Source organism: Corvus brachyrhynchos, unplaced genomic scaffold (genome assembly GCF_000691975.1).
Source record: "Corvus brachyrhynchos isolate BGI_N302 unplaced genomic scaffold, ASM69197v1 scaffold28, whole genome shotgun sequence".
In the NCBI taxonomy this organism is placed as follows: Eukaryota; Metazoa; Chordata; class Aves; order Passeriformes; family Corvidae; genus Corvus; species Corvus brachyrhynchos.
Window position 1 is genome coordinate 2,168,061 of NW_008246058.1, and position 27,975 is coordinate 2,196,035.

A 27,975-nucleotide genomic window follows, 5' to 3' on the forward strand; every position below is an offset into this window, starting at 1 on the left:
GCTGTTAGGAAAATATTCTCTTGCAAATATTTACTCCACTTTTGGCCGAAAACTAAAAACAAAGGTTCCAACTGTGCAGGCTGAACTGGCCAGAGGACACCCTGAGTTATCAGTATGTGTGTATTTCTGGGAGACAGGACATTGCAATGGTTTACCTCTGATTTCTGGCAAAGTGGGCATATTTTTACTCCAAATTTGGGCTTGAAAACTCAGTTTTTCTCCTTGTCATAAGAAATAGGTGATTTTCCTTTCTATTTACTTGAGGTCAGGGCAGTTTCTTCCCGCACTACAGAAAACAAGCACAGCTCCAGTCCCATCCCAGACTGTCTCCCAGTGGTGGATGACAAATCATGCTGGATCGTCAGCTGTGGCAGAGGCCTCCCCATCCCACAGGCATTTACATCTATGAGGTTACAAGTCCCACAGCTATATGTGAACATACATAAGAACATAAGAAAAACACATATATACGTAAGAAATCTTAGCAAAGCAAAGGATGTTTGAGTTCATGTTTAAGTTTGGCCCAGTATCAAAGAGTTTAAGAAAATGCGAATGAAGGAAATCCATAACCAAACCTAAGCCCCAGGCTCCTGAAATCTTTGAGCTGAAGTTCTCAACCTTCACATAAGGACTTGGATGTTTCCTATCTAAAATCAAATTGCTACCATCAAATCCCTCCCATCCCACCTGTCTAGACAAGTCCCACAGAGCAGAAATGCATTCTCATCCCACATAAAATTACTGTCCTGTTCTTTTCCATACACACACCAATTTGCACCTAAATTCTCTGCCGTAACAGCCAGGTCATTTCCCCTTGCTATTTCCAATGTCTGTGTGTCAATACATGGAGGCACTCATGATGCAGGTGGGTAGAAGAAAGAAAACAGTGTGACTGAAATGGAGTTCCCCTCAGCGGGATCCAGTCTCCACCTTTATCATAAACTGATCTGCTGGTCATGACTAAGTATCATTGTCTGGGTCTTAGAGTCCAACAAATAAGGAATAAAAATAGTCTACTTATTCCTTGTCCAACATTTCTGTTCATGTTTTAAGTTTTGAGGGTTGAAGATTGCTTTGATGAAATGGCATTTGGATGGGAGAAACCAAAATCTAAGTATTTCAGTGACAGAAATGTGACCTGTCAGAGCTGTTTGGGTGTTTGCTCAATCCTTCTTAATTATTTTCTTCTGAGGCAATGCAAGAATAAGAGGATGCAATTTTCTGGCATTTGAATAAGGGTCTGCTGTCCTTAAAAAATGATGGCTTTATGTGCAAATTGACATAATTTCAGTGCCTACTTATCTGTTTTTCTCTCAAACTAGGTATTGAATTAGTGTTTCTGTGTATTAAGAGAATGCTGTTTACTGGAAGCCTAATGTACTGTTTTCCAGAAAGAAACCACTTTTAAACAAAAATGATATATGAGAAAGAACTTGACCTCTGCACAAATATCCTTGTCTCCATCTAGCTTCAATAAAGCTGGTGGAAAGCTTCTAAGGAGAGCTGAGTTGGATGTTCTTGTGTGTAAACCAAGATATATGGCCTCATAACTTTTTCTCAGCATGTCTTATTTATTCAGTGAATTCCATTGTCTCTTTCCACAGGGACCCTTGCAATCTCCTCTGTCAATAATGCCAGTCATCAAATCCCAATGGCCAAATTGCCACAACCATAATTGTCACCTCCTTTTTCCTTTGCTGTGCTTCCTCACCTGCCAGCATCAATATATTTAAGACATAGCCTATAAAAACAACCAGGTAGCATGCAGAGAATAACCAAGTACTCCTTCTGCTTCTCTTGTTTTCACTTCCGTTCTCTCTTTTTTATCTGACTTCTTTGTTACATTAAATCCCAGTGATGAATTATAGAATAGTTTGGATTGGAAGGAGACTCAAAGGTTGTCTCATTCCAACCCCCCTCACTTCAAAGGGATAGTTTTCATTAGATCAGGTTGCTCAAAGCCCCATCCAATCTGGCCTCGAACACTTCCGGAGATGGTGCATCCGTAACTTCTCTGGGGAAACTGTGCTGATGTCCCACAACCCCAACAGTGAAGAATTTCTTCCTTGTATCTAACCCTACCCTCTCTAAGTTTAAAGCCATTACCCCTTGTTCTATCATTACATACCTTTCTATAACAAGTCCCTCTCCAGGTCTCTTATAAGACCCCTTTAGGTACTGGAAAGCTGCTCTCAGGTGTCCCTGGAGCATTCTCCTCTCCAGGCTGAAAAGCCCCAACCCTCTCAACACTCTCCTGTCTGTATAGGAGAGGTGCTCCTGCCCTGTGACCATCTTTGTGACCCTCCTCTTGACTCGCTCCAGCAGGTCCAACATCCTTCTTATGCTGGCGATTCCAGAGATGGAGGTAGTACTTCAGATGAGTTCTCATGAGACCTCTCTCGACCTGCTAGCCACACTTCTTTTGATGAAGCCCAGGACATTGTTGTCTTTCAGGGCTGCAACTTCACATTGTCAGATGACATTGAACTTCTTGGCAATCAGCACCCCCAATTCCTTCTGCTCAGGGCTGCTCTTGACCCATTGTCTATCCAGCCAGTACTAGAAGCTAGGTGTAATTTAACTGAAGCAGAATCCAGCACAGGCTGTCAGTCCTTCAGGCAAGGAATTGCTTTTTTTGTTGAAGTGCCCAGCATATTCTGAAGGAAGAGTTTAGAATAATGACTATTGATGTTGTTACCACACAGGGGAAGATAAATTGTTATCTGTGTCTTGCAGTTATTTTTTTCCACACTGCAAACAAGAGCAAGGAATGTGTATGTATGTTGTGTGGCACAATAACTGCACAATCAATTACTCGTGCCTTGCATTTCAAATGATAGGCAATTGTTGCACACCCACTCCTTTGTGTCTGATTGCTTAATTCATTTACTTAACTCATTTAGGCAGAAGAGTCCTTAGTGGTTCCAGCTGTCTGGCTTTCTAGGCTAGAGCTGTGGGCAGTCAATTAGCTCCACCAGTCCGAAAAGCAGAAATGCATGCATGCAGCCTTCCAACCCTACTTACAAGGGTAGTGCAAGCCATTTGTTATAGAATACAACTCCCAACAAGACCATTCTGATCTCTTTCCAAAACCATACTTCCTTCTAGGAGTCTGAGGGTTGTTTCTCGATAATCTGTAATAAATTGCATTGAGTTGTTTCTCAATAATCTGTAATAAATTTCTCAATAATCTGTACACTGTCTCTGTTTTCCCAAAGCCCTGAAGGGCTGCAGCCTGGGGAAGGGCCCATGCCAGGGCAGTGAGACCCTTAGCCAAGGTTAATCCACTGCAGAAGGAAAGTGGTGGAAATTCTGGAGAGCAGGTTTATATCTAATACCAGTTTTAGTCTTTATGTCACAACAGGCTGAGTCAGCTGCAAGGCAGTGTCATACTGGGTGCTGGCACTGCTCTTGCTGACAAGGAAACCCTGGTGGAATCTCTTCCAAGTTTTCTTTGCTGCAGTCTGTCTGAACATATGACAGCTTGGGGAGTGGGTGCTAAATTTATCCCAACCCATCATGATCACATTACTGAAACGCTTCCTTTAAGCACCTAAACTGACTTGATTTGGAGCTTGGCGATCCCAGCGTACAGTAGGAGAAGACAGTTCAGGGAATTTAAGTACCTACGGAGGGCAAGTCATCATAGGTGTGAGCTATCTTGCCCTTTGGAAATGCCTATCTGTCTCCACTGATTATAAGAGGACCTATAGTCTAAGTAGGCTTGAATCTGGGCTACCTCTTGAGAATAGGAATGGAAGGCCATTTGGGACATACTTCCAACAAAGGGCACTCTATGTACATCTCTTTATAGCCTTGACTGATTCATAGCAACTTAGCCCCAGCAGATACAGGACTGTACGAAGACTGAAATTGCCGCAGCAGAGGTGGATGGTAAAGTGCCGCAACCTTCCCAAAAGGCGTCTCCAGGAGGAAGCTGCTCGGTGCAGCCACCACACCTGCACACACACACACACACACACACACCAGACAGCTGGCAAAACAGTCCAACAATGAAGGAGCAGGAAGGGTCTTCGCGTGGGGTTCTACGGGAGAGATTTACTGCAACCACACTTGTGCAAGGTTCCAGAGAAACTAGCCTATGAACAATGGGGGGCCCAGGGTTACACAGCGGAGTGGAGAAAGCATCAGAGACCAATGATCCGAGGGCAAGGGGCAATATAAAGGTGGGGCCAGGGTAAGGGAACCACTAGGGAAACTCTGAGGGTGTATAAGGTAACAAGGGGTGTAGTGGCCAATGGAACCAACCAGGGAAGCAGAAGTGGAGTATATTAACATAACAGAACAGAGCATTCTGGGGGAAGCTTTTTCAGTCACCCTAAGCTGGAAAGAAACCTAGGACTTGTCCCACCATAGGACTCCCTTTGTTCCTTGTCTAGCAGGCCCACCAGCCCCCACATGACATATTCAAGAAAAAAAAGGATTTGAAAGTGTCAGCATTTCCACAGAGTTTCTGGCTGGCTGATGGGAAGGAGTTCTACAATATCAACTCTGTATTGCAGACATTCATTGCATGAAACTTTACAATTTCAGCAAGAGATTTGGCATAACAGTGTCACTCACAGCCCTCAGACATTGTGACAAGGTAATACCTCCCACTTTGAAGAGAAACGCCTCAGATCCCTTGTGATACTTATTGGAGATTAATGCTTCAGAACGTCTGTAGAAGTGGGAGACGAATATCCCATGGCAATGCTTTACTTGATCAGACCAATCTCTTTAAGTGCGTGTATTTGATAATCTTTTTTGATTTGAGTTGGTTGCTAACGGCCCATGGCTGTGTGGAGAACACCTTACAATTATCCAGCACCTTTCATCTGGAAGCCTTAGGGCTTTGCACATATTAATAGTTATATTAATAATTAATTGTGTTAATAGTAATGCCTCTTCCTTTATCAATGTGGGAATTGAGATTCAGAAAGGCTACTGAGTTTTTAAGCAAGGATATCTAAAGTTGGGGACTGTTTAGATGAAGGGAATCAGTGTTGCTGTAATTACTGCATAATTGCATTGCTGGAGACACCCAGTGAAGACAGACAGCTCCAGGACTAAACAAAGGAGTTGTTTTACTGGACTACTACAACGAATGTCAAAAAACCACAGGTTTCTGCCTACTCTTCCCTTCTGACTATGTGCCTAAATAGTCAGAGGTTGAGATCATTCACATGCTCCAGTGAAGCTGATAAGACAGAGCAAATTCCACAGTCATAAACCTAACTTAGGGCTAAGCAGGACTGTATTTAAGTGGCTGCTAATGATAGTAAAGCACCGATTACTGACACACAATTATCTTTGGATCAGTGAGGATCCCCTGAAGTGGTGACTTCTGTCTGCCTCCCTGCAAATCTGCTAGGAGTTCCAGCACAGGGACCTGAGGAAGAGGGGAATGGTGGACTTTCAGTTTATTGTTCCAAGGATAAAAGCCCTTAGGCACCTGTGAGGAAAGCTTAGCAACAAAGCATTAAGCATGCATCTAAGCATCCTTTGAATAGGCAGTCATGAATGGAAGTGTAATTTGAGGGTGAGGGGGAGAGAGTGAGGTTCCAAGTACAAACCACAGCCAAAGGCATTGCGGAAAAACCCTCAAATAAGCAAGCCAGGCTGGTCCCTTCAGCAGAGCCAAGAGGGTGTTGGTGAGAAAGTCCTGGTCATATTACTTGATCTAATAGCACCTAGAGAATGTGAAGTGTTCCTGAAGTGCTGTGTATTTATTTTTATTCCTACCCACTCATTATTGTATCTGACACCAGTTCAAACAGACATTGTGGCATGTCTTTATGCTGTCTGTCCCTTTAAGAATTTCTGTGTGCATCCCCCATAATCTTCCCCTTCCCAAGCAGTCCTGTGGTGTGCGTGGCTAAGCAGCACATGATTGTAATAGGTTAAAGAGAGTAATTAACAGAGACCACATCAGAGCTCTTGCAAAACATACAATGTGTTTATTCAGCATCATGTCGGCTAATTCCTAATGAAAGGGCACTGCACAGCAGAGTGCAGGACCCCAGTGGTCAGAAATAGTTCCACTTAAATGTTATTTACCTATAAAGAGTTCAGTTCTAATTAGGGGCGTGGGAGCCAGCAAGGGTGAAATCAAATCCTTGTCCCAACCATATCCTCCATGCTGGTGCCTAAAAAAGTCTTTTAATAACACACGAATGCTCAGTTGCATTTGATTTGTATGCTTTTCCGCTCCTCTAAACTTCCTGCTTTTGGCTGGGACTGGAAGTAGGACAGAATGAAAGATCATTATAAGATTTGGCTCTGTGGTATTTGTAGAAACCTCATGCACGCACACAAAATTAAAAATTGCCTGATCTCACAGGATGCTGTAGAGCACTGAGAGATAAACAAACTTTGGTTCCTTGTGCTAGGTTGGAGAGTGTAGAAGCTAAAACGTCCTTTGTTTTGCATGATATATTTGAAGTCTATTTATCGTACTTACAAGGATGCTGCATCCTATGGAATCTCACCACTACAATTTTTTTTCATAAATATTTATTCCCCCAGCATCCCAGTAAATGAGAGGAATGTTATTATCCTCTATCAGAAACAGGGAACAGAGATTCATAAAAATGTTAAAATACTTATGAGATGCAGACAACCTTAAAGGCACCCTGATGGGCTTGAAAATTAGGTTTAGCTAGTTAAAGGCTTTGACTCCCAAGAGCAGCATATTTACATGGGGACAAGTAAATGGTTGTAGTATCTGACTACTCCCTTGCTCCTCTGCTGGACACGTACACTCCCACCACTGAAATGGACAACTCTGGGGCACACATCCCAGCTCAGGTTAATATGCTTCTGCTCCAGAGACAGTCACCCTTTGAGGAAGTACCTGGGCATGGCAGATCTCTCAGGTTATTCTGTAAGAGATGGAGAGTTGGAGAAGGGTCACATTCCTACAGGGAACCAGGGTGGAAAGGAATGGGTAAGGATGCCTTCACTCCACGACTGGCATCAGTCAGTTTGGTACTGCTTGCCTGTATCCTGTTGCTGGCTGCACTGAGCCCTCTATTTATGAGACAGACCTTCAGGGTCTAAGCATGTGACTTCTCTGGTGAATGAGCTAACAAAATGGATCCCACCTGTTACTACAGGATTTATCCATAGAGATGAATCCTGAGAGTAGGGCAGGGTGATGAGAATCGTTTGCCAACTGCTTATAATCCCCAGGGTGAGAATCCTTGGGCCAGACAAAAGTGGAGGGCTCTTCCAAGCTGTCAGGAAATTTGGCAAGATGATGACAGGAATAATGAAAAAGTGTACGAATTTGTGCTTGTGCTTCAGACTTATGCCTTTGAGCATGTTCATCAAAAGGTTCATGAACTAGGGTTTGAAGAATATTTTTCTGTCCCATAATCTGATAATTTCCCTTTCATTGTGTTTTGTTTTTGGTGCTAGAGACAGGAAAGTGTGAAACCTGTCAGTTCTCCTTCCCAGGTTTCTGCATGAACTTTCTCTTCAGTTAGTTATGAACCAGGCTGGTTCACTCCCAGGTTTCACTTTGAGTCTGAAGTTCGAACAATCCCAGAATCTCAGCCACACATCTCAGTCATATGCAAATGAAGGTGTAAACTGGTGTGAGTTGGCCTGTATTTTGTGAATGCAGTCATGTTCATGAGTGTCTGAGAGTCTGTGCATGCATCTGTCATGCCTATCCCTAGCACTCTCTATACGCTGAGGAGTCCAGTATTTTCTAATTTCCCCCAGTCCCTAATGACCACTGCGTCAGTTTAAACCCAGCCCAAATTGGCTACATGAAACCAAGTTGTAAACTGCAATGGGACTGCCTAACCTTGTAGGGATCTGTTTAACCAGAGTTCCCAAACTCCCACTTGGAACCCTTACACGTGCCCAGGAGGGTCTTTCTGAAGAGAGATGAATGACAAGCCCCCCCCATCCAGACCTCTGTGGTGATACAGAATTAGGTATCAACCACCTAAATTCTTCCTACAGTCTTAAAAAATGCCATCAAGGGAGATGAGACGTTGGTTTGAGACTTAGAGCCACCTCTGTAATCTCATAAATCAGGTAGAGAGAGATGGGATGTGGCCTGATCTCCCTCTTCCTGTGTTTCTTTTGCAAGGTTGCATGCAGAGCAGCCCAACCTCAAGGAACTCCTGAAAGATGATATTGCACACACAAAAGCACATAAAAAAAGTGGCAATGTCCAATTTTAGCCTTTTGCTCTCTGTCAATCTAAACACTTCAAATGTTTCTCAGTTTTCTCAGGTAGCGACCTGACATGTTCTTTTACCCTTGCCTCCAAAAAGTCACTCCTGGAGCAGAGTCCCAGACCATGAGGAAGTGCATCCATCTTCCCACACTTGCTAGTTAGCAGTGAAGTTTGTTTTCTTTGCTTTCAGCAATGAAACAAATGCAGCAACTTCAGCTGCAAATGCTCTGACCAGGAGGGGCATAGGCAACCTGAGGATGAGTGTCTGACAGACCCACACCACAATTTTCTGAGCAGCACCAACCCCCTTAAACTTGCCTTTTTTAAAAATTCCAAAATAGTTTGCATCTGATTACCAACTAGTTTGTGTTGTTTTGGCATGTTTTTAAATTTTGTTATTTGTTTGAAGATCCCATTTACTCTTAGAGTGTAGGCAGACAAATGGAAATCTCTGAGCAATGTATGACTAAGAAGCATTTCAAGAACTTGCAAATTGTAAGCCAGAGAGACAGAGGTTTGAGTTACATATAGAAAACCTCTGCCAAATTTCTCTTACGTGAAAAACATATATTTACCCAGGACAAGAGAAATGTGTAGTTAGTCTGATAAAGCCATGGATGTGTCTCTGTGGATTCCAGTGGGATTTTGAGTGTGTATCTCCAGACTCTTATGATCCTGCACTTAAGACATTAATTTTAATTAAACTATAAATTATAGATATTTAAAATCGTCACATCTAAGTGACAAGCACTTCTTACACAGATTTTATGGTACTGAGAGTTGTCAAATGCTGCAGCAATATTGACATTGTTCCTATTTGTTAACCATTATCTGAAAATTACTGTCTGTGACTTCTTGTTATGCCATAGGAAGAGACTATGTTGCAGGAGGATGCAACAATGAAGTTGAATAATTTTTCTCCCAGGTATTTGTGTTCCCATGGCTAGTAGTGCTAAGCTCATCTGGTCATTTGTTTTTTCCTTCAAAAATCAGTTACTCCAACTACTTTTTTCCCCCCATACCCTGTCATCAATAATAAAAGGAAAAAAAAGAGCATCATAAAAAATTCCTATTTTGATTTTCTTCTCAGGTAAGGCTTTACTTCATCTCCCTTTGCTCCCCTCTAGCTTTCAGGTGCATCTCAGCACAGAATCATTGTGAAAGGCACCCCATTTCTCCTGATGTTAGAGCCATAAAGCCAGCCAAAATGCCATTCTTTAAAGCCAAATGGAAAGAAAATGACTATGAAGCACAGGAAGACATGAACATTCAGCGTTTCCTTCTGCCCCGTGGCTTTCACTGAGGCACTCCCAATGACTTCTAAGGTATTATCTTTTGCTTTTTTAGCTTCTCATTGATTTTTTTTATTTTTCCATCCCATTTGTAACATGAAAACTAAGTCCTGTCATGGACTTTCTATAAAACTTATAGGAGAAAAGTGGATTATGATAAAGCTTTTTACGGTTTTCTTCCTGAGAGCTTTCACTTCTCCAAACAAGGGGGCAATGATTTAGCCAGCAGTGAGCAGCAAGTCATTCAAGGACAATTAGTCTCTTTGGCTAATCAGAATCTTTCTGTCTAACCCTTCTTTTGTACATGCTTTTTGTTCTCCTGGTAGAGATGGTCTGCCTGAGAAGTATGAGACTGAGTGCCCTGTGACACCTTTGCACTGCCAGGGCCTTTGGGTTGGTGTTTCTTTAACTAGTCCCCACAGATGTTAAACACAACATTTTGAACATTAAGCTCCCTGAACATGATTTTGAAAAAAAACAGCTGTAAGCTTATAGCATTTGAGCCTGGAAACCTCAGCTGAGGATTCCTACAGACTTTATTGCCCAACTAGTTAAGAGGAAGTGTGAAAGAACAGAAGAAAGGGAAACACATCATCTCCCTTTTAGAGATACAATGCTCATATGTGAGAGACACACAAGGAATGAATGGCAAGGTCTGAATCACCCATTTGGAGGACTAATCCAGCACTTGAAATAAAAACCTCCAGTTTCAGTTTTTTCTTTTAGCTGGAATAAATCAAAGCAGCAATGGAAAGCACAGGTGCAATCTCAACACCCTGTAGTGGCTCTGTTTGGAGAAGTAGGTGTAGAAGTACTTGATTTTTCAAATGAAAATTCTGTTCTGCAGCTCAGCTCAGCTCAGCAAGAGATAAACATCACTGTTCTGTGGAATTAAATTGTTCAAGGAAAGAAAACAGAAACAAGTGAAAGTAATATTCTGTTACACCAAGATAAAGTGAATTGAAGATGTCACAGGGGAGGATGATCCAGGAGCCCAGAATATGCAACATCAGCTTAAAACAGCATGTGCTGTGGGTGCTCAGCACCTTCAAAAATCTGTCCCCTCAGCACCTTTTTCCTTAACCAGAAGCCCCGGATCATTGCCAAACACTAAAATGTTAAGTTAGGCAAAAGAAAGTTAGTTAACTTGTTGAGTCAAGTGATTTCACGTAACTTGCTTTAGAGGGAGGCTTTTTTGTTCTGATGGTAAGACAATGGTTAAATGTACTTTCAGAATTTATATATATTTAATTAGGAATTGGAAACTTGATAAGGCAAAAGGAACAGGGGAGCATTGCTGCTTCCAGCATGTGAGAAATTATTTGAGTTTTTAGAGAAAGGAGGGAGATAGTCTGGAAAAAAACATTTTCAAGACAAAAGAAAAAGCATTCTATCTCACTGATGAGGAGGTATTGGTCTGTGGAACTGAAATTTCTTAGCTGCCTTTCTTCCACATCTAGAAATCTCATGTACTAAGCTAAGAAAGTGCATATTTTATGTACAATTAAGCACAAGTTTTCTTTCTTTGGGCTGAAAGTCTCCTTGAGATAAAATACAGCCATTACTTGTTCATCTTGAGGTATCTTTCAACTCCGGAGTTCAAGTGCTTGATCTGCACGTTTTCTGCTTCAGCACCAGTTTGGACTACATAGGAATCCCCTGTGCATGTTGGACTGCTGGGACAGAAAATGGAGAGAAGATGAAAATTTTACTCCTCAGTCTTTCATGGCATAGTCCTCTCCTATTGTAGTGCTAGGTTTAATTTAGCAAGCTTCAGCTTTCCCTGAGAGCTCAGCGGAGCTGCTTAGGGCAGTGCCACCATTTCACCCTCCCGTAGTCCATTTCGGACGCATCCACAGTTTTGCTCCGGCAGCTATCAGCTCTACAACACAGTGATGGCGAAGGAGGCAAGAAGGGTCTCTTCATAAGGGTTTTAAAGGATCTTTAATCTTACATCTCATCCCAACAATCCCCAGATGCAGAAAGACCTCGTGATCTGGGCGCAGGAGGGTTTTGTCAGGAGCTCAGGGGCGGTCCCTGCGCAGAGTTGGGGTACAGGAACCAATAGGGAGAGCCTGAGGGAGTGGCCAGGGCTAAGGGCAGGGGGAAGTGGGGGCAACAATGTGAAAGGCATTTAATAAATGAATCAGTGGGGAATACAACACCACACTCTCCCAAAAAACTTCCCACCAGGAATATGCCAAAATTCTAGGTTTACCTAAACCTGGGTGTCACAGTGACCGCTACTGTCTGCTGCCCAGGCTAGCCCCTGCGGTGTGCGGCAGGAGTGGGGAGCAGCCGGAGGCTCTCAGCTTTAAAGCTGCTCTGAAGCCTCTGCTCTACCCAGGGGAGCACCGGCCCCAGACACTGTAGCAGCCATAAGCCCTCGACGAAGGGAGAGATAAAAAGTAGGGAGGCGGCTTCCCACGAGAGCTAATCCAACTTTCCTGGAGAGTATTCACCGAGAACAAGCCCAAAGCAGTTCTGGGCAACACCTTATAAGGGGAGGCATTACCATGGGGATGGCTTAACAGGGGACCAATAGAGATCTTTAGGGGAGGGATATGGACAGGGATAGACATTCACATAAACCAATAGCCTCGAGGGGTGGAGGGAAAGGGGTCACATGCCCCAATGGGGCATTGAGGTTTAGGGGATTTCCAAGAGGGGAGGTATCTGAGGGGGCAGGATCTTGGGGGATCGACGGAGACCATATAAGGGTAATTAGGGAGGGCTCAGGTGATGGACACCGAACTTTCGGGAACAACAGGAGGGGGTTGAAAAAAAAAAGAGCCAGAACAAGGGGAGGGGATAACCTTATTGGGAGCACCGGGGGAGCAGCGTGGGTCTGGGGCAAACCAACTGGGAATAGAAGTAAGGAAGGTAGGGATGAACCATTGGGGTACAAAGAATATACAAAGAACATATAAAAACACAATAAAAACATCACATCACCACACCTGGGGTTTTTTTAAGTGTTTGGTAAAACAACCACAGACTGAAGAAATATTTTGCTATTTCTGGAAGAATTATTCTGTGAAGGAAGCTAATAAAAGACTCACGCAAAGTATCTCTACTTTTTTTCTTTAAAGCCCTCACTTAAGATATTTTGAAGGGGTTTAGATATTTTTAACCTCAAATAAGGTGGAGATTTTAAATCTGATATCTCACTTTGTGGGTGAACAATGGTGGTCCATGGGTCTTTTGGGCTAATGCTTTATCTTCCACCCGCATTGAAGGGTTTCCAATTTTATTTCAGTATTTAAGTATCCATTTACAGTTACATGCATTTACACTTACATTCAAGACAGACTCCCAGCCTGCCATAAGGACTCTTGCCTGGAAGAGAGCACCAGTAGGTTCCAGCAGCTCTTGTGACTTTTTAACCACAAAAGAGCACCACTTCAGAAAAAGTGGTGAGCTCCTCAGTCAGCACCTCTTCTGAGAAAGAAGAAGCCTTTGACTCAGGTAAACTCTGAGCAGAGGGAACATGTCCATTCTGCAGTGCAGTGGGCTACCCTACTGTGGAGATGCCAAAACAGGATCCCTCACCACGGGGGGTAGCTTTGTGAACAGTGCCCGTGTCTCTTTGTTTCTCCATCCTACTCTGAGCCAAAACAGCCTGATATGGCAATGACAGGACAAACGTTTTTGACACTTAATGAAACAGTTCCTTGACATTCGTATTTATCACACTTGTGCACTTTATAAAGTGGTCACCTGCTGTACAATAACTGCCTGGAGAAAACCCTGTAAATTAGAATAAGCTTTGTCCACATCTATGGTAGCAGTCAGTTCCATGGTGGTGTTTTCTTTAAACCTTAATGGCACAGCACTTTTTGTTTCATACTTGCGATATCACTAAGCCAGGGATGAAAAGGAGGTAGGTAAAGAGCTATCTTCAGCCACAAACCCCAGTGTAAATTTCCATAGTAAATTTTCTTTCCTTTTCCTCTCTTGGCATTGGCAATAATTTGGGAAAACTAAAAAACAGAAGGTGAGAAAACATACATTGACTGATCTTCGCATTATTCTTCAGACTCTTGACTGAGCTTATCTTCCCATTTAATACTGCAGGATGTGTTTCTGAAATGAAGAACACATCGAAAGAAAACACGATGGAGTCAGTTAATAATTAAACAACAGCAATTTGAAATACACCCATAGAGGGATCTACTTGATATCACAAGTCTTACATATTTGATAATTGCACAGGCAAGCTTTGTTTAATGAATGGTGATACTTGGGGGGAAAAAATCATGTTAGGAATTGTTGTGAAAGGTTTTATTTTAATAAAAGAATGTATGATCACACAAGCTCTTATATCATATTCTTTCCCACACAGGCTCTTGCATACTTCTGGCAAAAGCATTACCTGTTTACATTTGCTTTGTTTTCACTCCAGCAGCCTGTGACTAATCCTTGAATGCAACTGCTAAGGTTGACTGTCGAAAATGGCTTTGGCGGGGTTTGCTGTTTGTTTCCAATGATTGGGAATAAGAGAAAATCACTTCATCTGAAACATAGCATAAAAAAAAGGGCATCAGAGCAGCTGTACAGGGTCAGCCCAAAGGGTTCCCCAGCCCAGCATCCTGTCTCTGAGCTTGGATAGGAGCAAAAAGAAGAGTGTAAGCTACAAAAGAGAGTACAAACAAAGTATGCAGAGACCCTTCCATCCTATCTGCTTTCATGGATTTTTGTCTCAGGCTTTCTTTGAGTTAGAAGAGTGTCAGTGTTTAGATCTTGGTAACGAGTATTGTTCACAGATAAAAGCTGGTACTAGCACTGAAGCTGACTATCTTGTCCTGATTTTATAAAAGTTTCTCTGTACTTCAGTCACTTTGCCACTCCATTGTCATGCTGCAGTTTCCAAGCCCTTACTGTGATCTCATGTTTGCTTAGTTTATCAGGGAAAATAAAAAGAAAGATGTGAAGAGTCAATCCACTAAATTCACAGCTTCTTAGTATAACATACTTGGACTTGTGCAAAGCATTTGATACTGTCTCACAAAATATTCTTGTCTCTAAATTGGAAGGACATGGATTTGAGGGATGGATCACTTGGTAGATAAGGATTTGGCTGGATGGTCGCACTCAAAGTGTTGTGGTCAATGGCTTGATGTCCAAGCAGAGAAAGGTGATATTCCTTGGGGTCAGTGGGACCAGTGCTGTGTAACATCTTTGTTGGTGGCACAGACTGGGATTGAGTGCATGCTCACCAAGTCTGTTGATGGCACCCAGAAAGCAAATGTGTCCTGGGCTGCAGCAAAACCAGCTTGGGCAACAGATCAAAGAAGATGATTCTCACTTCTACTGTGCTCTGCTGAGACCCCACTGGGAGTGCTGTGCCAGCTGTGGGGTCCCCAGGGTAAGAACACTGGACCTGTTGGACCTGCCCGAGCAAGTACAGAGGAGGGTCATGAAGATGATCAGAGGGCTCTAACACCTTTCCTAGGAAGACAGGCTGAAAGAGTTGGAGCTCTGGAGAGACCTTAGAGCAGCCTTCCAGTACCTAAAGAGGGCTACATGAACGCTTCTAGAGGAAATTGTTTTACAAGGGCAGGTAGTTATAGAACAAGGGGGGAATAGCTTTAAACTGAAAGACACTAGATTTCAATTAGATATAAAGAAGAAATTCTTCACTGTGAGGGTGGTAAGACACTGGAACAGGTTGCCCAGAGCAGTTGTGGATGCCCCATTCCTGAAAGTGTCGAGGCCAGGCTGGATGGGGTTTTGAGCAACTTGGTTTAGTGGAAGATGTCCCTGGACATGACAGGGGGATTGGGACTTGATGATCTTTAGAGTCCCTTTCAACTCAAACTATTCTATGATTCCCTGATTATACGATTAACATAGCCCTGGGTATGAATTAGAGTGGAGGAAGAGAAAACCTTTGCTATTTCCAAACAAAAATATAATTCATGTATTTCTTGGAAGTTAAAGAACAAAACAACATTTTTCATGTTTTAAAGAATTGAAATATTTTGGTAGGAAAAGAAAAGCACATATAAACTGAACTTTGATCATGCTTTCAGGGTTTCTATGCTCCCAGTTTCCTATTAGCCCTGGAGAGTTGTCTTCTGTGTCAGGTTGCCCTCAAGAGCTCTGAACAAAGTTCACCTTTAAGGGCCTCTGCTTTGCTTTAGTAGTGCTGACACCTAAACCCTCAGATGTCCCAGGAGATTGTGGTCTCCCAAAGATGCCAGGCTGGTGGCAGTCTGAGAGCTCGAAGATCCCAAAGCTGAGGAGAGCATCCACCAAAGCTGTGTCCCCACATACGCACCTTAAAACTTCAACTCTGTAAGAGAGCAGAGTCCTCACTTTCAGACCTGTGTTTTACCTAGCTGGTTTTTGACTAATATTTAGGTCCTGCTATCTTTATATCAGCAATGCTTTTCTTTGACCAAATATCATCCATCTCCCTTGAGAGGACTCCATTTCTAAAGAGGACTCTAAATATGAACCTCTGGTTGTGTGGATCACTTTGGCACTCATATGTATGTCTGGTTGTAGGTTTGTCTCCTACATGCTCTTAGCAGAAGGGTGTATGGAGACAAGTTTTATGTCCTTGCAATCATCCATTGAAGACCCAGCTGATGCTTCAGAAGATGAGACCAGGAGACCACAAAGGACCAGAAGGCCATTCAGATTTGAGGACTGTACATGCTGTTGAAGAACAATCTGAACAGAGATGCAAAATACTTGCTCCCATTGAATGGCAGCTTGCTATCAGACAGATCTCTTATTTCAAGCTTTAAGGTAATGGCTAGCAGTAGTCTGAGAAGCAAAAACTGGATTTGGGTCATTTATTAATTAGCATGTTTGTGTTTTTTCTTAATTTTTTGATCTTAGAACTTGAATACATCTTTTTTTTTGCTACTATGAAATGGCACAGTCAGAAACTATTAAGTAAGGGTTGATATAGGATTATATTTTACTCTGACACTGATGTTTGACATGACTTAGCTACTTTCTTCTCCTATAGCAGTGTTCTATGGCTCTTGTTGAAGTGGTGTTTTGAGAGCTAGGGTGTGGAAAATGTCATGGAAGAACCAAGGGTCTGACTAATCGTTCTCAAATAGAGCAGGCAGGATTCCTGGATTCTGCCCTTGCCCTGCCTTGCTGCCGTGTGTGAACTTGGCTGGATCCAGCTGATCTTTAGCTTAGTTAGAATACTAGAATTATAATTTAATAAAAACCCCCAAATTAGAAAATATGTTGTTTATAAAAGCATCTAGCTCATTCACTCCTTTAGCTCTTTCATTAACCTACTTCGCCCTCCACTGCTGGCCCAGGAATATCTACACCCAAACCTTTTAGGCATATGAGCTTCTCAGGTGGTGACAATGCTTTCTGTGTCTATTGTGTGTAAAGATAATTACTTGCAGTGACATTGGATTTCCTGGCCCGGAAGGTGTTTGTGGTTGTCGTAACAAAAGAATTAAAGAACAGCAGGAACAGTGGGGCTTAGAAAGCATCCCGGTAACAGCAAAAACACTCTGTACTTTGGAAATCTTGTTTTTCCTTTTTTGTCAAAACATAATTTTAACTACATCCTTTCCTTGACAGCTCACCCTGCTCAGAATCTCTTAACTGTACAGTATGAGGGTCTGATACAAAACTCATTTAAATCAATGGAGATGCCTACAGACCCCTCTGATTTTGGGTTTGGAGGACTGCCATGTATGTGGCTCTTTAACATCTTAGCCCATCTTGCTTTGCTGTAGATGCTTTTTAAGCGAAGCAGGTTAGGTCAATCCTAATAAATGTCTTTTGTCTCTTCTGCCTCTCTTTTTTGATGTATTATTAGGCAAAGTAAAAATGTACTGTGTGCAGCTTCTTGAGTGGCATTATTGCAGTGATTTACACTGCTGTCAGTCCTAGATGAACAGGGTCCAGCTAGGAAGATTAAATTAGCTATAAATGAGAAAAGGATGCATTAGTGGCCCAGGTTTTAACTGTGATTTGAGATGCTTAGAGTTCATTTTGGCAGCTCTCCTGTGCAATCTCAGGCAAAACATTTTGGATGGGACCTGAAAAGTTACTTACTCGCTTAAGTTCCAATTGAGGCAGATCCCCAGAGTGATACACAGATTTTAACTGCTATGGTAGTTTATAATACAGAGATGCCTACTTTTTTCCATATAGGCTTGCCAAAATGCCTCAGGTCACGTGTGCTCATGCTGTACATGTCCACAGTGCCTTGCAATGAAAGGAGGTGCTGGTAATACATAACATCAGGTAACACAAAGGAACCTGCCTCTCCCTGAGAGAGGAGTAAGTTAGCTCATCTGGAGACAGTATAGAATAGCAGGACAGTAGATGAAATATGGTAACTTTTTAACTTACTATCATTTCATTAATTCCTCAGGGGAAAAAAGGACAAGGAAACAAACAAACAAAACCCCAAATAAGGCAACCCTTGCAGGACTGAGGCAACCTCAACCATCTGCTTTAATAGCTGCCTTAATTCTCAGAGGTGCTGAGCACTTGCCACCCAGGTGGTACCTATATCCTGGAACAGAAGGATGCTTTGTCCTTCCAAGATGTTGTAGTTACAGACACCATTTTTACTCCTTGAAATATCTGGCATGACTTGACAGTTTAACCTTTTTTATTTAATCTTATCACATTTTCAGCATTTTTCTTTCACTTGGATGTGGGTTTTTTAGTAGGTAACTTTCTTAGAAATTGAATTTTTTTTTTATCATCACAGCTTGCAATTTCATCACCTCAGAAAACTCAGCTTTGAAAGGAATGGGTACTCCAATTAATTTTAAGTTCCTGGGTAGTCTTTCAGGAAACAGGGAGTTTGCTCTGAGAGCAGAGCACTGCCCTTTGGCCTAGGTACAAAGCCTCCATCAGGAGCAGTGGTTTCAGTCTACACACAGGGAGGGAGCTGTGACAGGACCATGATCCCAAAGACAATTGAAAGGTGGGAGTAGGACTTCACACCTGGGGTGGAGACGTGAGTAAAAGAACTCTTGGCCAAACGGGCTCCAACATAGGTGTGGAAAGATAAATTAGTGGTGTTCCAGTGCTGTCTCAAATGTTCTTTAAAGAAGTTCTGGGAATAATTTCTATGAAAGACATTCACCCACAGGGCACAGTGAAATTGCTGATTTGGGAAATAGGGATGATTCACTTATGTAAGAGACGCCCATATTATTAGCATATAAGATGCACTGCTTATCATAGGTTTTTTAGTGGCATTGTGCCTAATTAATTCATGATATCTTAATTAATAAGTATACAAAGAAATATCCCCACATGACCTAAGCATTATGGAGGAGGTTGTGCCCTAAAGACTCTGTCTAATGATGATGTGAAGGAACACTTCCCAGTTTCTATAGGAGTTCAAAGTGTGTATGAAGTTTAATTCTAACTGTGATTATTTTTTCCTAAGGGTGATTTGAAACTACCACACTGAGGACCTGAAACCAAATAGTGTTCAAGGACAAAAGTATCCTCAAATCCTGAAGATTATTCATTCTACACACTAGCTTAACAGATGGTTTCCATCACTGTAAAGGGCCACACTGAAACTCAGAGCAGAAAATTCTCTGAACATCAGCCATGTGGTATCAAGATATTTGTGTCTGAATACCTGGATGTACTGGTGGAAAAAAACATGAAATACTAAAGAATTTCTTACCTCTTAACAGCTTCATAGCCATGGGGGGAAAGGAGAGTTCTATTTCATTAGGCTAGAAGCTCTTAGTAAAGTCAATTTAGGAGATACTTCAAGTGCAGATGAGACACGAGAGTCATGGGCTTGGAAGTCACAAGACCATGCAGAGTTTTTAAAAATGTCCAGTGATAAGGACAGTGGGGATAAGTATCTACCAGATGAAGGTCAAACATCACTGCAAATATTCTAGGGTGGTTTTGCTCTCAAATGCATCTGATTTGCGTCATGAGCCCCCTGCTTCCCAAAGTGAGAACTATGGAATATTGCTTTTAAATCTCAGTATCAATCACTGCAATATTTGCTAAACGACCAGTTTATGATTAAGATGTGCATATTCAGCTTGAGGGGCCTTAAATACATAATTTATCACTGTGTTTTAAAATATTGACATAAATATTTTACTGTTTTGTACATTAGATACTTAACAGCCCCTCAGCAGTGTGAGGACTGAGATGTCACCTTGGAAATCTGTAGGTTCTTCTAGCTCATGTTTCTGACTAGAATGTGCCTAGAATGACAAATCTCAGCTTTGTTCTGAGTAAGCTGAGGTTCTCGCCTGAATTCTGGTGTAAATTTTCAGCAAATCTAGCCATAGTTATGGTGCAGTAGGAAAATCAGACTATTTGGTCTTGAACTAAGAACGCCAGTTCTGGGTAGGTTTTGATGTGCTTCTCTGAGTGCATTGAACTCAGAGCAAAACTTCAGAGATGTGAACCCAAACAATCAGAAAACATCAGATATACAAGGCTCTTTGGGTAAGATTTGCTTATTTTTCCTATTTACAAGACATTTGGTATGTTTTTGGGTATTTGGTCAGTGTACTCAAAGTAAGGGAAAACAAATTATTTTGTTCTCCAGGGATTCTCTTCAGCTCTCTTGAATTCTCCATCTAGGCCCAGGATTTTAGTTTCTACCCCTCAGGCTAAGGAAGATTGGATAGTTCATCCATGGAATGTATTAATACCACTTCTTAATCATCCAGAGCAATCACTGTAGGTTGTGCAACAGAGAACACTCCTTTTTTCTTCAGGGGCTGTGCTTCCTGACAGCCAACGACAGAGCAAGACTGCAAATTAAATCCTGGTCCCCTCATATGGGGGCACTGTCTCTTACCTGAAAATAAGAGCTCACTTTGACATGCTTTATGATCACATGTAGGAGGCAATAACTTAGAAACAAACCAACAGAAAATACTGAGGTACAAAAGTTGCTTTTGTGTCTATCAGATGAGGGTAGAAAAAGACACTTTGGATGAGGACTTCAGAAATGTGGGCTCCATCCTGGCACCAGTACAAAATTCCTCTATTGCCCTGGGCAAGGGACTTTGAAATTCAATTCTCCATTTGCAAAAGGGGGGTAATAAAGACTCATAGCAAAGCTGGAAGGATAACGCCATTAATATTTATGATGTGCTTAGGTACTCCAGTGCCAGGAACCTTTAGAACTACCTACCCTACTAAAGGACACTCAAGTTCATGGTTATTTTGGTGAGGACACACACCAGAATGCCAACAGGAATTTGACACTGTCTTTTTTGGAATTAGTTGAAAAAATGGAATAACTGCCTTTTGAAAAATGCAGGTATATCAGCACTTGTCTTCATCCTAAACAAAGGTAAAAAGTTGAACTAGATGCGCATTATATAACTGGCTGTTACATGATGTACCACAATCTTCCAAGGGAAGCGACTACTGCCTTCTGGGAGCTGTGGTTCCATGGCAGACAAGTTTATGTGGAATAACATGATTATAAATGATCGTGTTCCATGGCTGCCACAAAGCCCTTCAGTCATTCAACTGCATATAGGCACTGGGATTGTTTTAAAAGGCACTATTTCATTTTGAGTTTCATGTTAGATTGTTCTACCAAAATCTGGGTTTATTGGTTTGTTTGCAGTCAGTTCCTCCCCACTGTAGATTTACTTAATGTTAGAGGTACTATATGATGGGAAAACGACATGTTGAGGAGTTAACTTTTCGGGTTTTTTTGAGTAGCCCTCAATCTTTTCACTAAGAATTTTTTGAACCACTCATCTTTTGGCATTGGGAGCTTCCATCATATCAAGGCCTGATTTGTAAAGAAGATGAGATCAAAGGAAACTCTCTCTCCTTGTCTGTACATTTGAACTAACACTCCACAACAGCTGAGGGTACATTTGCCCCTGCCCTATGCTACCTGGAGATGTTATGAAACCATCCTGTATCTTTTAAATGCTTTATCACTGCTTGGAACAGTGCTGGGTCTTGTGTTTCAGCATGTTTATTTTCTGTGGGAACGATGATCTGATTGCAGTGCACGTGTGTGGGTGGGTAGATTATAAATTACAGACTCTGAGCTCAGGTGCACATCTTGGGAGTGACTTTTAAATAGTTGCATGATTAACAAACCCTTCTCCTTTGTGGAGTGGAAAGCAACTTTTGTCTCGAAGATCACTGCTTTACTTCAGGAATTATACCCCATGGAGCCTGCATGACTTGGTGCTGGAGGGGAAATATTTGTTGTGTTATGAATGTGAAGCCAGCTAACTAGTGAACTATGGGATGATTTATAGTGAACAGAGTTTGAGGGTAGGAAGAGGAGGAGCTTTTCAGGAAACATGTTCATAATTTTGGAGGGAGGTGGCATTTAGGAACAAATGAGACAGCCATTTATGGATGGAGTGGTTTAAGAAGGTCTTGTTGCCATTTCTTTCTGGTTGTCCCTTGTCTGGAAGATGTCCTTAGCTGAACAGCACCTTTGTCTTTGACAAATTCTCCTCCTCCTTCAGTGCAAAGCCAGTGAGGTTGTTCTGAGCAGCCAGGAGCAGTGGATGCAACGTGTTCATATAATTATTCAGGGTGGCACAGCTAGCTGCCCTGAAAGGCCAGCAGTGAAGAGCCAGTAATTAGACTAGATTCAGGGGAATTATATGACCTCACTCTTGGCTACTCTAAGATAGGTACTGCAGTTTTTATGGAGATAGATGCCATATAAATATCTAGATAGATTAACGATCTAATGGAGGCATTTTTGTCATTATGACAACTTGAAACTCACTACCACTGTTAGTCCATCTGTGTATGGATTGCAGACCCAGGCCAAGAAATACTTAAGCAGATGCTTAACTTTAATTTTAGAAGCAGGCCCATTGATTTCAAGAAGAATACTTGCATTTTTTTTTTATTTAGCCATGTGTTTAATGCTTTCCTAAACATAGACCTAATCCAATAGTTTCCATAAAAAACAATGCCCAGCATGCCTCAAAATAAAAGGCTAAAAAAAAGTGGAATGGTTTTAGTACTACAAAAACCAGAGCAGCATTCTGATCAATTCTCCTTTTTAAGTGATTTCACAATTTTACTGCATAATCCAACTGGATTGTTCAGACAAAAGAGATACAGTCAAATTTATGGAGTGTTTCTATTTAATGTTCCAAGTATCAGTCTAGAGCATATGTACCTGATTCTGGAAATCTTCTGTTTGTAGAACTTTAGTTGATTTTCACCGGCAATATGTGTGCTTCCTCCTCACGAAATGGAACCAAATATTTATTTGCAGTCAGAAATAGACCATTTATTTTTATATGTGACTTTCCACTGGCAGTGTTCATGGAGAAGGCACACACGGTATGTACTTCTTAAAAATCTTCTTTTGATATTGTTTGCTAGTTCTCATTCATTTTAGTGTTTAAAAAATAAACAAATGAAGTAACCAAAACAAACTGGACTGAATTTAAAGGGTCAGTACCTCAGAGTAAATATGACCTCAAATGCAGAGATGGTAGAAACATACTTGCATACAGGAGTTTGCCAGTATTAGTATTGCCAGAGGTGGCTTTCATGAAAAAATAGACATACCCAGGTAAATAGCTTCCTATAGGATATAAATTCAAACAGTGTTCACCTGAGAAATTGCAAGTTTAAAGGAAAATGATTGGAAGTTAAATAGGATCAGCATAAAACTGACTCTTGGCTAAATTCATAGAGAAATGTTGGGAAGAGCAAAAATATAGACAAGGGCAAACCAATGGATTATCATTAAATTATATACAGAAGAGTTCAGTCTGATTGTAGCAAATTTTAGTCAATAAGAGAAAAGTTCTATAGGATTTTAAGGCCATATTTTATATTCACAGTACAAAGTACTCTAAAAGAAAATGCATTATTTGTATATGCATAAAAATCTCTGTATGTGTCTCTACACACACACCCCTAAAGAAAAAAAAAGCACATTGGTTTAAAAAAGTAATATATGCATTGCTTTCACTAGTTTAAATTTTCCTTGGCTAAACAGTCTGTTTGAAGAAGCTGGCAAAATCTTATGTAGACAGTAATTCTTCCTTACTTCATATAATTTTTGTGAGAGACACAAAGTCACAACAGTTAGGGAAGAAGTTATAGCTTAGTCCAAGGTACAGGGCTTGAGAACAGCTCAGTCAGGAAGAAGTTACAAGGAACAGAAGCTGTTGCTGACAACAACTTTATGGTACTGGCTTCTCTGCTAGAAATGTCATTGGACAGACTTCTAGGTTGTTCATAATTTTCTTATAAAAGGTTTTCAGTACAGAAATATAGGAATTTTTAAATTATTTTTTCCAGTGTAGCACACACTTTATAATACTTTGAAACTGGAAACAGCTTACCATAGTTTTCAACTGAAAAAATTATTTTAATAATATTTGAACTAAAATATTCACAGAGCAACTACGAAAAAAAAAGATTTCCAGGTCAGATCTAGCAGTTTTATATTAGGTGAAGATACATGCATTTAAGTGACCAATTTTTAAAATAGCACAATTTCTACCAAATTATGATTTTGATTGCACAGTTTTCATATACGAAAAAGACTCCTACATGATTGGAGGATATATTCTGTTTCCTGTATCCATAATGGATTGAGAATGGCCTGATGGGCTTTCATTGGAAAATTTCAGTCTGTGGTGTAAAGCTAACAAATCTCTGAGGTAGAAGGTACAAAGTGGTGACATGAATTATACAGGGTGAATGTGAAGACCATTAGCAACAAATAAAGATTTTGGGAATGATGTTGGCTTTGACTTTGGAGAATATGCCTTACAGAGGCTTGGAGAACTGGTTGGTCATTGGAGATTAAGGTGTGGCCCATCTCATCAGCACACAGGTGTCCACAGCTGACCGGACAAACTGCATCCCAAACTCTTACCAGCCAAGGCTCCACCAGCTGCACTGGAATGAGATAGGTAGTTTACATGCACCCAAACAGCTGGAGAGGGGTTTGTTTTCCTTGGTTTTAAACTGGTTTTATCTGCACCTGATCTTTTTGTTTGTTTGTTTTGTTTGTTTTCAAATACCACTCTGATCTGTAGAAATCCAGTAAGCACAGTCAGTCAGTCAGTGGATCCTCACAGTGCATCCATTGCATCCTAAGAAAAACATGGGATTGGGGTGTAACAGTTTTTCCCTAGATTTTATTTGTCACAGAGATTAGAGTTCCTAAACCAATGAGGGATCATCTGAGATGTAGACCTCTTTGCTACATCTACATAGCTTGGGTGAAAAATACACCCTTACAACCTGGTTAAAGGTGACCTTGCACTAAGACAAGGAAGACTGGTCTGACACTTGAGGTCCTTTCCAGATTAATTTTATCCTTTCAAAGGGAAACTTTCAGACAAAAACTCCCACCAGAAATAAAGTTAGAAGAATGTTGTAGAGTTTCGACTCCAGGAACAAAGTGTTTCTGAAAAAAATCTCAGTTGAAAATGTGAAGCCAAGACACCTGGAGTTCTCGGAAGTGCTTGAGTTTTTCAGTTATGCTGTTGAATGAGCCCTTAGTCTTGAGTTTTTACCATTTGGCACTGGTAGTGTTGATGTCCCTAATCTTAAGGATTTAAAACTTGGCATACAGCTGTGGCACATGAGAAAGTGAAAAAAATGGGTATGGGGGATGCATGGAGGCCCAGACAAGGACCCAAGGGATGAGTGCCAATGGCCTTCTCTTTGGAAAGCAAAAAAGAATTATAGAATATCCTGAGTTGGATCATTGAAGCCATTGGACAACTGGGGAGCAACACCTCCTCTTCTTCATTTCTGAATGGAGGTGATGGCAACTGCTGAGCTCTGCTGTTGAGGTTACTGATGCTAAAATGTTTTAGCAATGGTATTACCCCCAGGGTAGGAGGGTGTCTTCTGATCCTGCAGTCAGAAAGCTGGTGCCCTTGCTGTCCAATGCACTTGAGGACTAAGATGTGTCTTCCTTTGCCTTTTAGGAATTGAAGAGGGGACTCATATATTTTCCATCTAAACAGCCACTGAGGTGCCAACTGCTATTTTGCTTCTCACTCAGATGCCTAGGACACTGCATAAAAATAGATAAATCACTGGGCTTGTCTGGCTTTAGCACAGTAATTTTCCATTTGAAAATGTCAAGAGATTCTTTAGCATCAGTAGGAACAACCTTGTCAAAATGGATACAAATCAGAACCCTGAAAAAGCCTGATAGAGAGAAAAATGAAGGTTCCAGATTTCCTTATGTCATTAGTTGAATGAACATTCTTTTTCCCTCTTTCTGAAGCCCAAGTAAGTACTAATCATGTTACAAACTGCCCAGGAACAGCACATGCAAACTGGACTCCTAGAAAATTACCAATTTTTTCCAAGGAGAGAGTGGGGAAATTGGAGCAATATAGGAGAGGGATGGCAGGTTGGATTTGGAGATAGTTTTAGAAACAGAAGAGAACATTATCCAAGGTCACTTGGGGAGTGACATAGAAGGGAATGAGGAGCAGAGGGTTGGCACAACTGTGCTGCATGAGGTAAAGTCCATCTGGAAAAGAGACTGTAAGTGGGATACATGATAGGAACTGCACAGAAACATGGAAGGGGAAATAGGAGACAACTGTGAGGGAGACAGGAGCCCTACCATGTCTGGCTGGAGCAGGTGTAGCATGAGGAACAAATAAAAAATCCTGTCACTTGGAGTGAAAATGGGCATTAGGGAGAGCAAGAGACAGTGGAATAGGTAAGAACACATATGGGAAATTTGTGTGGCAATGAGGGAGTGAGTGAGGCCCCTGTTGGGTAGAAGAAAGGGGTGGGAGGTTGGAAAAGGCATTTCTGATAAAGCAGGAAAGGGCTTGCAGGAGTCTCAGGAGGCAGTGTGGTGAGCTTGGACAACAGCATTGCAGAATTGCAGTGTCACACATGGAACACCAGTGATTCTGATGAAAGGGTTACAGCTGGACAAGCTCCTTCAGGTCCATGAGAGCTGCACAGTGAGTGTCCACACTCCATTGCACCCTTCCTTGCATCCAGACTTGGTGGAACCTATACACACAAACTGAACCCACATTCCTTGCATGGAGAAAATGTTGCGGCTGGAAGAAGATGACTGAATGGAAGCCCAGGGTACTGAGGGTACATGAGGACAAGCAGAGTTCACTGAAGGAGAGTGCTCTCAGTGCATGGGCACCATTATATAGCAGGAGCAACAGCCAGGGGAACGAGCGAGGTGGAGGAGGCTGAGTATTTCTTCAAAGGTGTTGGCTGCAAGGCATGGGAGGAGAGCCAGTGAAAGAAGCGGGAGAAAACGGAGCAAGGCTAAGAACTTGGCGTGAAGGGAGGGAAAGCTTGAGGGGAGATTTTTGTGCTATTAGGGATCCTCTGATAATAAATCAGATTCCTTTTTAAAAAGGGCAAAGAATTATTGAGGAAAAGACTAGCAGTGCAAGTTACAGAAGAAAGAAAAGTCTGATAGTGGGTGAGCTCCACAGTGTGCTCAGAAAAATAAGCTGTGTAACAATGCTTGTGCCTGCCACCCAGCTGCTGCAGGCAAGTGTGAAACAGTCCCTGCTGTCACTTCTCCTTCTTCCTGTGGTCAGCAGTGGCTCAGATGAGAGCATGTTCTTCTTTCAAAGCTTACAGAGAGCATTACTCACAACTTTCTATCATCCTCCTGTCTCTGTTTGAGTTTAAGAAGGACAAAGGAAGATTTATCCTTTCAGTTTTCCAGTAGTGTTTCTTAGCAAAATATTTTTGCAGCATCAAGGTTTTCTGTAAAGAAGCTTGGTTTAAATTTTGAGTTGAAGTAACTGTAGAAGCAAAAAAGGAGAAATACAGGAAAGCTGAGCAACTGCAATCAGCAGGGAAGCTTCCTTTCCTATAATATTTTCTCTTCTAAAGAGAAAACAGCCACAAAAATGTAAGAAAATATTATGTCTTAACCTTTTTAATGACCAGAACATTCTTCAGTGATGAGTCATGTTTCTGAGAAAATCTGAATTAAGATATGACGAAACTTTGATGCAATTTATGGAATTGGTGGAAAACGGTGAAGTAGGACTAGTCACTGTTGGACAACAGATTTCTTGATTGAAAAATATATTAACTCAGTAATGGATTTATGGAAATTTCTGCATATCCTGTTGAAAGAGATAGAGATTTTGGCCCTGATACAGAGAAAGGGAAAAAAAAAAATATCAGTTAAACCTTATTTATAATAAACTCTAAAAATGTAAGCTTGAGGTAAACCAAAGTGACTAATCTAAGCTCGTTCTGCAGGGTGCCTGTCCAGTGAACAGAGAGAGAGGCACCTTGAGAGGGCAGTTTGTGCCTTTCTTTTCACTGCTTGTTCAAACACAAGGAAGAGTTTCTTTGGACTGATCCAGGAGCGTGGGCAATAGTCCTCGTGCAGCCTCATGGGCAGTCATGCACTTGAGCTCAGCTGGCTTCACTCTGTCCTTCCTTTCAATTCAGTTGTACCACACTGATTATTTAAATAAATGTTTTCTGAAAATTCTTCTTTTCTTGTAGTAGCATCTGCACAAGATTTCTAATGGA

At 41.5% G+C, this 27,975-nt stretch overlaps 1 long non-coding RNA gene across 3 annotated transcripts in view; it reads left to right on the top strand.

Moving 5' to 3' along the window:
• LOC108449596 overlaps positions 1-27,975 on the top strand; it is a 151,994-nt gene that overhangs the window by 42,595 nt on the left and 81,424 nt on the right. The window contains exon 5 of one of the 3 annotated variants that reach the window (XR_001865822.1): positions 9,325-9,525. The exons of the other annotated variants lie outside the window; for them this stretch is intronic. This is a non-coding gene — a long non-coding RNA (uncharacterized LOC108449596). Of the gene's footprint in view, positions 1-9,324; positions 9,526-27,975 lie in introns of those variants that run through there. 3 annotated transcript variants of the gene reach the window in all.